Source organism: Orycteropus afer, unplaced genomic scaffold (genome assembly GCF_000298275.1).
Source record: "Orycteropus afer afer isolate SDZICR_OR568_19922 unplaced genomic scaffold, OryAfe1.0 scaffold00504, whole genome shotgun sequence".
NCBI lineage: Eukaryota > Metazoa > Chordata > Mammalia > Tubulidentata > Orycteropodidae > Orycteropus > Orycteropus afer.
The window spans coordinates 323,527-338,546 of record NW_006922091.1 but is presented as its reverse complement, the minus strand read 5'-3'; positions in this window follow the sequence as shown (position 1 = coordinate 338,546).

Genomic DNA, 15,020 nt, shown 5'->3' with positions numbered 1-15,020 from the left:
GAGTTAGAAAACTAAAAGGGAAGAACATGCTCAGCATTTCTCAAGCTGAAAGAACTTAGGAAAAAATTAAGCTTCAACTTGCAATATTGAAAGATTATATGGGTGAAAAATTGAATGATTCAGAAAGCATCAAAAGATGGAAGGTTTATACACGGTCACTGTACCAAACAGAACTGGTCTATGTTCATCCATTTCAGGAGGTGGCATTTGATCAAGAACCAATGATAATGAAGGAAGAAGTCAAAGCTGAACTGAAAGAAGTGGTGAAGAACAAGGCTCCAGGAATTGATGGAATACCCATTGAGATATTTCAACAAACAAATGCCCTACTGGAGGAACTCACTCAGTTGTGCCAAGAGATTTGAAAGAGAGTTACCTGGCCAACTTACTGGAAAAGATCCAATCTTGTTCCCATTCCAAAGAAAGGTGATCCCACAGAATGTGGAAATTATTGAACAATATGATTAATATCACACACAAGTAAAATCTTACTAAAGATAATTCAGAAACAGTTGCAGTAGTATATTGACAGAGAATTTCCAGAGGTGCAAGCCAAATTCAGAAGAGGACATAGAACCAGAGATATCATTGCTAATGTCAGATGGATCTTGGCTCAAAGCCAAGAATACCAGAAAGATGTTTCCTTTGTTTTATTGACTATGGAAAAGCATTTCATTGTGTGGATCATAACAAATTGTGGATAACACTGAGAAGAATGGGAATTCCAGAACACTTAATTGTACTCATGAGGAGCCTGTACATAAACCAGGAGGCTGTCGTTTGAACAGAACAAGGAGACACTGCATGGTTTAAAATCAAGAAGGGAGTGCATCAGGGTTGTGTCCTTTCACCATAGTTATTCAATCTATATGCTGAGCAAATAACCTGAGAAGCTGGACTATATGAAGAAGAATGTGGCATCAGGATTGAGGAAGAACAACTAACAATCCGCAATATGTTGATGACACAACTTTGCTTGCTGAAAGTGTGGATGACTTGAAGCACTTACTGATGAAGATTGAAGCCTACAGTCTGCAGTATGGATTGCACCTCAATATAAAGAAAACACAAATCCTCACAACTGGACCTATAAACAGCATCATGATAAATGTAGAAAAGATTGAAATTGTCAAAGACTTCACATTGCTTGGTTCTACAATTGACGCCAATGGAAGCAGCAATCAGGATATCAGACAACTTACTGCTGTTGCTGCTGTGTGTACCGTCGAGTCAACCCCTGACTCATAGAGACCCCTCCTTGGGTTTCTGAGGCAGTACCACTACGGAAGAAGATTGCCTCATCTTCCTTCTGAGGAGTGGCTGGTGGGTTTGAATCGCCAGCCTTCTAGTTATCAGTCAAGAGCCTTAGCCACTATGCTACCAGAGCTCCTCAGATGACCTATAGTACTGGGCAAATTGTCTGCAAAGGACCTCTTTCAAATGCTGAGGAGCAAGGATGTCTCCTTGAGGACTAAGTTGCTCCTGACACAAGCCATGATATTTTCAGTCGCCTCATATGCATGTGAGAGCTGGACGATGAATAAAGAAGACTGAAGAAGAGTTGATGCTTTTGAGATGTGGTGCTGGTGAGCAATGTTGAAAGTGCTATGGACTTCTGAAAGAACTAACAAATCTGTTCTAGAGGAAGTGCAGCTAGAATGATCCTTGGAAGCAAGAATGGCCAGACTTCCTGTCACCTACTTTGGTCATGTTGTCAGAAGTGACCATTCCCTGGAGAAGGATGTCATGTTTGGTAAGGTGGAGGGTCAATGAAAGAGGGGAAAGCCCTCAACAAGATGGATTGACACAGTGGCTGCGGTGATGTGCTCAAGGATAGCAAGGATCACGGAGCTGGTGCAGGACTGGGAGGTGTTTTGTTCTGCTGTGCAAAGGGGTGCTATGAGTCGGAGATGACTAGACAGCACCTAGCAACAGCAACAACATATAAAATATATATTTTTATCTATCTACCATGTTTATAATGGGGCACTGGTGGTTTAGTGGTAGAATTCTCACTTCTCATGCAGGAGACTCAGGTTTACCCAGCCAACACACCCCATGTGCAGTCAACACCTATCTGTCAGAGCACTCTTGCACATTGCTCCAATATTAAACAGGTTTTAGTGGAACTGCCAGACAAGACTGATTAGGAAGAAAAGAAATGAAAATCCCATGTGTTCTGGTTACTTAGTGCTGCTGAACAACAACACAGCTACATTCATGGTTCAAGCGTGCCATAAGCTAGAGACCATTCCCAATGCTGTTTCTTATATATGGGAAGCAGACCACATCCCTAAAGCAGCTACTCAGATGCTTGTGGTAGGTCCCACCATGGAGATGATTGCTAGTCTCATCATGGGGAATAACTACCCCCAGCTGCCCAGCCATTCAACCGGATCCAGCCAAGTTGACACACAAACTTAACCACCACACCATGTATTACAATAATCATATCCTACAACCATCAATGAGGTTGGCTCAGGACTGGGTAGCATTTTGTTCTGCTGTATACTGGCCACCATGAGTCAGGTGGACTCCACAGCAACTAACAACAACACTATGTTTATTAAATTTGTTGTTGTTGAATTAATGGCCTGCCATGTGGTTTAGTAACATTGGGACTGTGCCTTTTTACTTGTCAACCTTGGACTTGGCAGCCTCAGTAGCCAGAAGCTGTCTGAGTGAAGAAAAACCTCTAGCTTCAGTGGGCCAGGAGCTGGAGGCAGAGCTGAAGTCCAAGGCTGAAGGGCTTTCACCCAGCCCCTAGAGCCTGACACTTTGAACTTGGACTTAAAGCCTCCAAATTGTAAGAATAAACTCCTGTTTGTTAAGACATCCCATTTGTGGGAGCGGCACTAGGTAACCAGAACAATGACCAAAGTATGAGAGATGGAATCTGGCCATTTTCACTTCTAAAGAACATTCTGGCTGTACTTACTCCAAGACAGATTTCTTCATTCTTCTACAAGTCCATGGTATACTCAATATTCTTGCCAACACTATAATTCAACTGGTCAATTCTTCTGCAGTCTTCCCTGTTCATTATCTAACCCTCACATACAGATAAGACTATTGAAAAGACCATGGCTTGGATCAGGTGCAACTTAGTCTTCAAAGTTACATCTTTGCTCTTCAACACTTTAAAGAGATGTTTTGCAGCAGATTTGCCCAATGCAATAGGTTGTTTGATTTCTTGACTGTTGCCTCCATGGGCTTTAATTGTGTACCCAAGTAAAATGAAATTCTTCACAACTTCAATCGTTGTTCCATTTATTGTGATGTTTATTGGTCCAGTTGTGAGGATTCTTTGTTTTCTTTATGTTGAGGTGCAATACATACTGAAAGCTATAATCTTTGATTTTCATCAGTAAGTGCTTCAAGTCCTTTCACTTTCAGCAAGCATGGTGTGTCATCTGCATGTCTCTGTCTGTTAATGAGTCTTCCTCAGGCTGTGTGTTGATACTGAGTTCTTCTTCACATGGTCCAGCTTCTTGAATTATTTGTCAGCACACAGATTGAATAAGTATGGTGCATGAGTACAACCCTAAGGCACATATTTTCTGATTTTAAACCATGCAGTATCCTTTTTTTTCTGTTTGAAAAACTGCCTCTTGGTTTTGTACAGGTTCCTCATGAGCACAATTAATGTTCTAAAATTCCCATTTTTCAAAGTGTTGGTCATAATTTGTTATGATCCACATAGCTGAAAGCCTTTGCAAAACCAATGAAACACAGGTAAACATCTATCTGGTATTCTTTGCTTTCAGCCAAGATCCATCTGGCATCAGCAATGATATCCTTCATTCCACATCCTCTTTTGAATTTGGACTGAATTTCTGGAAATGCCCTGTGGATGTACTGCTGCAACCATTTTGGAATTATATTCAGCAAAATTTTACTTGGATGTGATATTAATGATATCATTAGATAATTTCTGCATTCTGCTGGATCACCAATATATCACTAATTCTGGCCAATGGGCCTTGTATGTCACTTCTAGGCCAAAGTATTTAAAAGCTACTATACAATCAATTCTTTTTTCACCTTAACAGCATTGCCTAAAAGATAGGCGTTCCAGATAGTACAATTGCAAGATCTAAGTGGACTAGGTCTCTGAGTCCCTGCTTGGAATTGAATAGCCCTGGAGAGCTGCTGATCCAAAGCAGATTTTGCTATGTGAAGTCACTGAGATTTTAGGGTTTGTTACCTCAGAATTGTCTAGCTCAACCCAGCAAAAACTCATTCCTACCTAGCCCTTGGAGAGGCAGAGCCTCCTCCTGTATGCACTTTAAACAATGGGATATTAGAGTAGCATACAGTTTCTCTGCAGATGGTCTCACTCCTAAAGGAGGAAGACCAAGGAGCTGATCTGTGCAGACCCATTTTTTTTTTTTTTTTTACAAATTCATGGAACCTCTGCCAGGTGGAATGAATGAAGAGATTCAATCATAATGGAGCTCCTCCCACATCTAAATATCAGGAGTGTGAGGAAGAATTCAATTTCTCTCTCATTCTAACAGTTCTTTGGGTGTAACTAATAAGCTCATGAATCACCATTGTTGTGACTGTTCCACTTGGTGAAAGATACCAACATCTTACCATGACAGTTTTGCTTCTACATTTATGAGGTCACTTCCCCTGCACCCCTTTGGATGATTTCTGAAATCACTGGTGAGAGCAGTATTTTTGTCTCCAGAACACTCTGACTAAAAAAAAAAAAAAAAAAAAAACTACAGTAATTAAAACAGAGTCAAGGCCACACTTGTAAAAATACTTAAATTTCATTTCCATGTCTATTTCTATTCCTGGATTATATCAGTCATGCTGTCAAATATAACCTATTAGAAGTTCATGACAGCATTAAAATATGAAATAATGAAAGGTGTCCCACATTTCAATTTGAACCCCCTCACATTATCAAATCATTAGAGAGAAAGTGACACTCAAGAAATTAAATTCCCTTACAGGTTAAAGTATCAAACATAAAAATGCAAAGAACTGAAGTCTAATATCAAATGCTCTTGCCCTTGGCTGTTAACTTTTAAAGAAATAAAAACTATAAAGTTTATCCTTCTCTTTCTTTTTTATATCTCAGCTAGAGAAAGATTTCCTGTGTTTGAGATAATTTAGCATTTCTTCAGTAGGTGCATACTAGGGGAACTCAAAAGTCGAATTGAGTGACAATACTCTAATATGGTTCACTTTTTAACTATTCAAATACTTGGCAGAACACACATGATGTGCATAGGTCTGATCCCAATCCCATTCAATTTAGAAAACTAGCCATTCTTCATTCAGCAGTAGTTATTTCAAACAAAACTACATTGCCAAAAACCTTTAGGAATGACAGATATTTCAGTGAATGGAAATAGAATGAAGAAATCTTCTCCCCCAAGTTTGAGTCTTAGTAGGATGCTAGTTTATTTACACCAGAGATCTGGACTCTGCCTCTAAATTCAGTGAGGTGAATACCTCCATTAGAAGGTGAATTTTGGATCATACTATTTTATCATGTCTGAAGGAAATATGTTTATGCTTCCTATATATGTAAGATGAGTATTGTATCAGTCACAATGTCTGGATTTGTTAGCTTTCCTACCATAACAAACTACTTCAGATTCTTAGCAGCTTAAAAAAAAATCATTTTTTTATATTACATGTGATCTGCAGGTCATTTTAGGTTGCCTATGGGTCTGTCCCACGTTTCCTTTTTTATTTCAGCATTCAGCCAATAGAATCTTTGCCTATTTGCAAAATGCTGATTTCAAAACAGAGGCAAAAGAACAAGAGAGCTGGCAAAACACACAATGGCTAATAAAGTTGTTTCTTGGACATGGTGACTTTTACATCTGGTCATATATTGATGGGCAAAGCAAGTGACATGGCCAAACCCCAAATCAGTGGGACAGGTATGTGTACTCTTCCACTGGAAGCAATGCAAGGTATGACAGTGATGGGATGTAAATTCTCTTACAGGAAATGAAGTGAATATTTAGAAAAGATAATGTTAAATTGTTACTACATCTTCCTTGAAAAGTTTGAAATTCATAAAGCAGTCAGTCTGAATACCTGGTCTTTCCCATTAGTTGCACCAACATATCTTAATTTTTCATTTCCTCTCTGAGCTTCACACTTTAGGCTCCCCAAAACCTACTGGAATCAAGTTGATTCTGACTCATAGCAGGCCTATGAGACAGAATGGAACTGCACTGTAGTGTTTCCAATTTCTACAGAAAATTTTTGCAGAAGCAGACTGCCTCATTTTTATCCAGTGAAGCAGATGGGTTTGAACTTCCAACCTTTTGGTTAGCACCCAAATGCCTTAACCACTGTGTCACCAGAGCTCCCATTTAGGCTCCCCAGTAATCTATAAAATGTGAACTTGGTTTGGTGTAATAGCATTAAGAAACTCTTATGACGGGCATTTTCAAAGTCTCCAGCTATCAGTTTACTCAGGCTCAAAATAAACTTGCTTCCCAGCAAAGGTCTTACTCTTGAAATTGATTAACTTATCTTTGGTGTACATTGCCACTTCAGCCTATAGGCAAGCCACTTATAAATCTGAGCTTGACCATTTACAGTTCCTGCTATGGCCCACTATATAGAACGTAATTTTGGGCAACTGATACAGTGCTCCTTGGCTAGTACTAACGTTTTAGATCTAGAACCTCACTTGAGCCCTGTCCCAAAACCAAAAACAAACCCACTGCGGTGGAGTTGATTTTGATTCATAGTGAGCCCCATTGAGTTTCCAAGGCTGTACATCTTTACAGAAGTAGTTGCCTTATCTTCTTTTCATGGATCAGCTGGTGGGTTTGAACCTCTGGCCTTCTGGCTAGCAGCCAAATGCCTTACCTCTATATCATTGGAGCTTCTTACTTGAACTCTGTAGTTCCTGTAAAATCCAGCTGTTTGTTTAAAAGCCCATAGCCTACCTTTTTCTTAGTGCACATATCTTTAACTGCTGATTAAATTCATTTTATGACTTTGGAATTATCTAGGCATTCTTTTTCTTTTTGATTGAATTTCGCTAGTACTAATTTCCTAGAAATTCATCTGGTTCATTTAAGTTTTCAATTTTATTAGCATTTAGTTGTCTCTTATTATTTTTAATTTTCCCAATATAGTTTTGTCCTATTTTTCATTCTCAGTGTTGTATTGTATCCCTACCCCGTTTTCTGTCATCATTTTCATCAGGTATTAGCCTTTTCAGAGAACAGTTGTGACTTTGGTGATATCTCTCATAGTTTATTTTGTATTTCAGGTATTTAATCTTGTTTCTTTATCTCTTTATCTGATATTTTTAGCTAGTCTCTTTTCATCAGAATGGTAAAATGAATAAAAATTCATTACTTTAATTAAAAATAATTTGCCATTTCTTTTCTGATATCTGACTTAAGGCATTTTCCTATAAATGTCTCAGTGTAATCGGAGACTGCCAGTTTCTACTTGGTGCAGCTATAGAGACTCCAAGTTGGTGAAAGCAAAAGAAGAAGCTTTATTTAGTTGGCCAATAAAGGAACTCATCCAGACCTCCCTCCCTAGGATGGGTCCCCAACAGAGGCAGCTGAGGGTCTAATGGGTAGGGGTTTTGATGGGATTTTCTAGGGAGGAGCCATGGTGCCGATTGTTGTGCCTGGAAAGGCAGTCCCAGGGTTGCTCTTATGATCTGCACTTGTCTGATTAGTTTGCACATGCTAAAGTTGAGCAGAAAGCCTGGAACTTGGCAAGGAGAAGGGACAAAATGGCAGAAATTACCCCCTATGTTGACGAAGAAGTCAAAGCTGCAGTGAATAAATTGGTGTAAAACAGGGCTCCAGGAATTGATAGAATATCCATTGTGATATTTCAACAAAGGCATGCTGCACTGGAGGCACTTATTCATTTTGCCAAGAAATTTGGAAGATAGTTATCCAGCCAGCTGACTGAAAGAGATCCATATTTGTACCCATTCTAAAGAAAGGTGATCCAATAGAATGTGGAATTATCAAATAATATCATTACTATTACTTGCAAGTAAAATTTTGATGAAGATAATTAAAAAACAGTTGTAGCAGTATATTGACAGACTGTCAGAAAGGCAAGCTGGATTCAGAAGAGGATGGGGAATGAGGATATATCATTGCTGAGGTCAGATGGATCTTGGCTCAAGACAAAGAATACCAGAAGGATGTTTACTTGTGCTTCATTAACTATGCAAAATTCAACTGTGTGAATCATAACAAGTTATGGATAACATTGGAAGAATGGGATTCCAGAGCATTTAATTCTGCTCATGAGGAACCTGCACACAGACCAAGAAGCTGTCGTTCAAACAGAACAAGTGGATACTGCATGGTTTAAAATCACAAAGGGAGTGTGTCAGGGTTGTATCCTGTCACCATATTTTCAATCCGTATGCTGAGCAAATAATCTGAGAAGCTGATTATGAAGAATAGCATGGCTTTAGCATTGGAGGAAGGAAGGTTGGACAATCCTACTTCTGTAGTGATACTGCCTCGGAAACCCAAGGAGGGGTCGCTATGAGTCAGGGCTGACTCGACGGCAAACAACAACAACAACAACAGCATTGGAGGAAGACTCATTAATAACTTTCAATATGTGGGTGACACAACCTTGCTTGCTTACAGTGAAGATGACCTTAACCACTTATTGATGAAGATTAAAGACTTCAGTCTGCAGTATGGATTACCCTTCAACATAAAGAAAACAAAAATCCTCACAACTGGACCAAGAAGCAGCATCACAATAAATGGAGAAAAGATTGAAGTTGTCAGAGATTTCATTTATTTGGATCCACAACCAACAGCCACAGAAGCAGCAATCAAGAAATTAGACATCATTTTTCACTGGGGAAATCTGCTGCAAAAGATCTCTTAAAAGTGTTGAGGAGCAAAGACGTCACTTTGGAAACTAAGGCGTGCCTAACCCAAGTCATGGCATGTATTTTCAATCACCTCACATGCATGTGAAAGCTGAACAATGAATAAGGAAGACTGGAAAAGAGTTGATGCCTTTGAATTGTGTTTTTGGCAAAGTATGCTGAAAATACCATGGACTGCCAGAAGAACAAAGTAACTGGAATGCTCCTTGGAAGCAAGAATGACCAGACTTCATCTCACCTACTTTGGTCAGGTTGTCAGAAGGGACCATTCCATAGAGAAGAATATTATGCTTGGTAAAGTGGAGGGTCAGCAAAAAAGGAGACCTTCAACAAGAGGGATTGACACAGTGGTTGCAACAATGGGCTCAAGTATAGCAAGGATTGTGAAGATGGCACAGACTGGACAGTGTTCCATTAGGGTTGCTATGAGTCGGCGCCAACTCAACAGCACCTAACAACAACAACATATTGACAATAGGCCACCAATAGCATCAAATTGGCTTCTTCTGCACATGCGTTTGCAGTCGGGACTGGTTTTAGCCAGCTTGCAGACTCTAGACTCTCAATACCTCTTTATGGCCAGTGTTCCCTAGTAAGGAGACTCAAAAGCTGGAAGTTAGCATCCTCCAGGATGGGTAGTTACAAAATGTGGAACTAGTGCTCACATCAGCAAGGCTAGCCATATGGCCATATCTCTAAGCTAATTAGCTCATGAGAAGGAGAGGCTGTAGGTAGGAAGTGAAACAGAACATTATTAGGGGCTAGGGCACTTAGGCTTCTCTCCAGCTGGAACATTTCCACTGCTCTACTGCTTATCTCATTAATATATTGTGTTTTCATCATGGCACAATTCTAAGAATTTTTAAATTTGTTATAAATTCTTCTTTAATAAGCTTTGTAAAGTATGTTTTAAATATTCTAAGTGTATCTTTTTTAGTATTCACTTTAAATTTAATTGCCCTATAGATCATATTGGGTAGTGATTTTTTGAAATTTGTTGAGAGTGATTTTATAGCTCGGTATTTGGTGAATTGTGTAAATATACCATCCATGCTCGAGAAAAAGATGTATCTTTTAAGTTCTAATTTGGGGTGCAGAGCTCTGTGCATGTTCATTAAATAAAGACTGTTAATTGTGCTTTTTGTATGGGCTTTATATATCCCTATTAACATTAACTTTTTGTGCATGACCCAGCAACTATTAAGAAAGCATATTTAAGTATTTTATTATAATAGTCAATTTGTCAGTCTCATCCTATTTTTGCCTTATGTATGTTGAAGCTATTTTATTAAGATCATTTCATTTTATAATTGTCCTGCTTCCTATTCTCTTGAATTTTACTACTGTGAATTAACCCTATGGTTTTTATTTTTATTTTTTTTTGGTATCATCAATATATTGTGGTAGAGCCTGCTGTTTTTTTCTTCAATTTCTAGTCTCCCCTTCTTTCTTTTAATAATAGAGCCTTTTGAGTCTTAGATGGCATGTGGTTTTCCAGCTAGAGACTACATTTCCTTGCCTTTCTCCAACCGGTTGTAGACATGTGACTAAGTCCTGACTAATGAGATGGAGGAGCTCTGGTGGCTCAGTGCTTAAGGCATTTGACTGCTAACCAGAAGTTTGGAAGTTCAAAACCCACCAGCCACTCTGCAGAAGAAGACTGGGGAATCCATTTCTGTAAAAATTTACTGCCTTGGAAATCCAAAGGGGGTCGCTATGAGTCGGAGATGACTTGGCACATAACAACAACCATGATGAGATGGAAGCAAAAGTAAAATTTGATCAAGTTCACAAGAAGAAATATGCTACTTTCCCCCTCCTCTTTCCTCTTTCTGATAGCTGAGACATGAGCATGGCAGTGACTTAGCGTTAACTATGCCCTGAATGCAGCTTTAAATGCATATTTAAAAAGAAGAGGAAGAGTAGTGAGAATGGAGAGAACTACCAGAGTGGAAGGAATCTGAGTACTTAATGATATTCTGGTCCATAGCAACTACCTGCCCTGCATGTTCTGATCTCTTGCCCCTAGTTAGGTGATAAAGCCGCTGTATTTGGGGTCTCACTTGTTCTTAAAGTAACAACATTAAGGTTGTAACTTAAACAAGCTCTTGGCTTAAAAACAACTTGGTTTGAGTAATAAAACCACCACAGCTTTCTTTTTATCAGTGTTTTTCCAGTCTACTTAAAAACTTTGCATTTATAAACAGCATATAAAAAAATAAACCAAACTCGTTGTCATCTGACTCATAATGACCCAGTAGGACAGAGTGGAACTGTCCCATGGAGTTTCTAAGAGTGTAATCTTTACTGAAACAGACTGCCACTCTTTCTCCCACTAAGAGGCTGGTGAGTACGAACCACTGAACTCTCAGTTACCATCTGAGCACTTAACCACGACACCAAATCAAAAACCAAACCCACTGCCATCGAGTCATGTCCGACTCATAGCACCCCTCCTTGGGTTTCTGAGGCAATAGCACTATGGAAGTAGATTGCCCAACCTTCCTTCCGGGGAGTGGTTAGTGGGCTTGAACCGCTGGCCTTCTGGTTAACAGTCAGATGCCTTAGGCACTATGCCACCAGAGCTCCCAAACACTACGCCAGGGCTCCTCAAATAGTATACAGGTGATTTTTTTTCCCCCTCTAATATGAGACTTTCTGGCAAGTTTAGTCCATTTATTTTACTGTGGTTACTGATAATTTTGGACTAGTTTCCATCATTTTATTTTTTGTTTTCTATTTTGCCATATTTTCTATGCTTCTTTTTTCCATATTAGTTTTTTTTTTTTAAGTTTATATTTCCTTTTCTAATTCATTCTTCTTACTTTTATCCATATTATATACTTACGGTGAATTGCTTGATGCGGCCCTTCTAGCCATTGTCCTCCATTCTGTGATATATGTAAATCCTATTTTCCATGCCTGTTTGGGGTGGTATGGTAGCTAAGGTCAGGTATCTACTTGACTGGACAGCTGGTAGTAGTCATTCCCTATAATGACTGGCAATTGGCTCTGTGATGGGATTTGCCTTGAGCTTCTGATTGTTAAAGCCATACACTTAGGTTAATTCTGTTGGGGCAATACAGGTGGAATGTATCTTGAGTCCTGCCTTGCTGGAGGGTATAATTCAAATCACCATCCTTAGCTTCCTTGAGGGTTTACTTACATATCTCCTGGGATGGTTTGCCTTCCTCTTGCTTTGGGTTGTGTTGTGGCTCATCCTCATCTCACCCCTGGATTTGGGACAGCAGCCATCATCTGATCTGCTGATCGAGGTTCATCAAACCCTGAGAATTGGGAGGATCCTCCAGACCCACTCATGGACCTGGGACTCTCCAGCCTGCCAGCCTCCACCACCGCTACGTGAGATGAACCTTTGGGTGTCCGTGAGTTCTGTGAGGCATTACAGTGAAATACAGAAGTCTAAGACAGGGGGAATTACTGGGAGGAAGAAGAGGAGGAGTTAATGTCTGAAATGATGGAGTGGCATGGTAGTTTGGACATTTGGGACATCTTTAACCTCCGCCTCATGAGGACTGGCCTTGTGCTGATCGTTCTGAGAGAAATTGTTCAAGCAGTACTCTATTCTTTAATCATTATTCTTGAAACTTGACTATGCATATGTAATACATTTTAAAGTTAGTATATTATCATCTACCCCACTGCCCACAGAACCCCATCTCTACCAATAATACATGAAACATAGAATCCTTAATTTCAGTCTTTCCTCTTGTTGGTGTCTAGTAACCAGACTCTAAGAAACTTTAAGAAAAATAAAAAACAGAACAACACTGTCTCGTTCTTAGCATTTTTTTCTTGCACCTCAAATCTTTATTCAGATTTGTTGGTGATAAGATATCTCAGTTTTATTTTTCTAAAAATATCTCAATTTTAGTCTCATTCTTGAGGGAGAGTTTTATTGGATACAAGATTTCTGACTGACATTCTTGCCTCTTAGCACCTTGAAGCTAGTCTTTTATTCTCTTCTGGATTCCATCCTTGCTGATGAGATGTCTTTCCATAAAATTATCATGCCTTTTGTTTTTTTCTTAAGCTGTCTTTACTCTTTTTACTTAAAAAAAGGAAAAGATAGTTTAATTTGAAGCTTTAATTCATTTGGATTTTGATGTCTTTAATTTATAATGGGATTTAGTCTTTGTATTTTAATTTCATTGCTGGAATATGAGAATGGGAAGAAATTTATTTCAGATTGGAGGAATCTCTACTAGCATATTATTAGTGTGCTATCTTAATTTGACATTTAATCTCAATTGGAAAATCTGAGATAGTTTATGTTGAACAACATGAGTGGATATAATTTGAAATGACAATTAGAAATGAGATACAGAATGGCCTTGGGGCTAATTCCTAGTAGAACAGGAAATGAGTAATCATTCATGGTAATTAGTTTGCACAAAAAGAAAGCCATCAGGTTAAACTTGTGATGGTCCTGTGCCTTTAGTCTGGGTAGTGTACAGTTTTATACAGGTAAGTAAACAATGCCAGGTTTTATAATTTCACTCGTTATGTCAATTATTGCACTGCTAAAAGTATTTTGTATCATAGATCATTTCTCTGATTAAATAAAGAAAAAGAGAAGTTGTCTGGCTATGTATGCATTAGCTGAAATTTTGCATGGAGTTTCTTCAAGTTTGAATTGCAAATTTGGCTGTGGGACATTTAGATAAAACCTCTAAGCTTTATAAAAAGAAAAATCTGGAGTTAAGAATGAAATTTTTTCTTCCTTGTTATTAAAAGCAGTCTTGTAATAGTCCTGTGCATTTTATAAGGATCAATACTAACTGTAAACTTTTCATTTTGTACACATCAATCATAATTGTAAAAATTTCAACCTATTTAATTAGTTGATATTTTAAATTACTTCAGAAGCTTTGAGGAACAAAATATATATTGTATGCCAGTGGTCCCAGAAGGGTACAAAAACAAGCAAATTTCATAATCAAGAAGAGTACCCTTGTCAAAGTGGGTACCAAACTACTATGATTCTATTCTAACCTACATCAGTGGTGATAAGCAAACCCCTATTTAACCTGGGCTTAGTATCTAGGTTCAATGGTTTAAGAGAACAAATAGGTTAATAAATATATCAGTAGGAGGATGCTTTCATTCTTGATAATTCTTTCTATTTGTGTCATTGTTGTTAGGTGCCATTGAGTCAGCTCTGATTCACAGTGAGCCTATGTACAATGACTGCCCAGTCCTGCACCAACATCACAATCCCTACCATGTTTGAGCTCATTTTTATAGCCACTTTATCAATGCATGTCATTGAGGGTCTTCCCCTTTTTCGCTGACCCTCTACTTCACTGAGTGTGATATCCTTCTCCAGAGAGTGGTCCCTTCTGAGAACATGACCAAAATAGGTGAGACGAAGTCTGGCCATTCTTACCTCTAAGGAACATTCCAGCTACACTTCTTTCGGGACAGATTAGTTTGTTCTTCTGGAAGTCCTTGGTATTTTCAGTATTCTTCTCCAAGACCACAATTCAAAGACATTCACCATTTGGTCTTCCTTATTCATTGTCCAGCTTTCACATCCATATGAGGTGATTGAAAATACTATGGCTTGGGTTAGGCTTACCTTAGTCTTCTTTGCTCCTTAATACTCCAAAGAGGTCTTTTGTAGCATATTTGCCCGGTGCAATAAGATGTCTCATTTCTTGACTGCTGCTTCTGTGGGTGTTGATTGTGGATCCAGGTAAAATGGAATCCCTGGCAACTTCAATCTTTTCTCCATTTATCATGATGTTACGTATTGGTCCAGTTGTGAGTAGTCACTGGACTGTAATCTGCTCGTTATGAGACATCCTATTTGTAGGTAGCTCAAATAGTGTAACACTCTTAGCCCTCTCTTATTCCCTCTTACTTGCTCTGTATCAGAGCCTAAAATCAGAAGCACTTGGTATGTGTAAACAGAACATTCTGGAAATGGAGCCTTAACTGCATTTTAAACTCTTGACATGAGTCTAGAATCCATGTCGAATTTTAAAGCTGCCTTTTCTAACAATTCCTCTAAGTTCAATGCTGACCTTATCTGGATGCTGACATACACACTAAAGGTGACATTATTTTTCTCTGAGGTCTGGCAAGAGCAGGATATCACAGTGTATTCCTA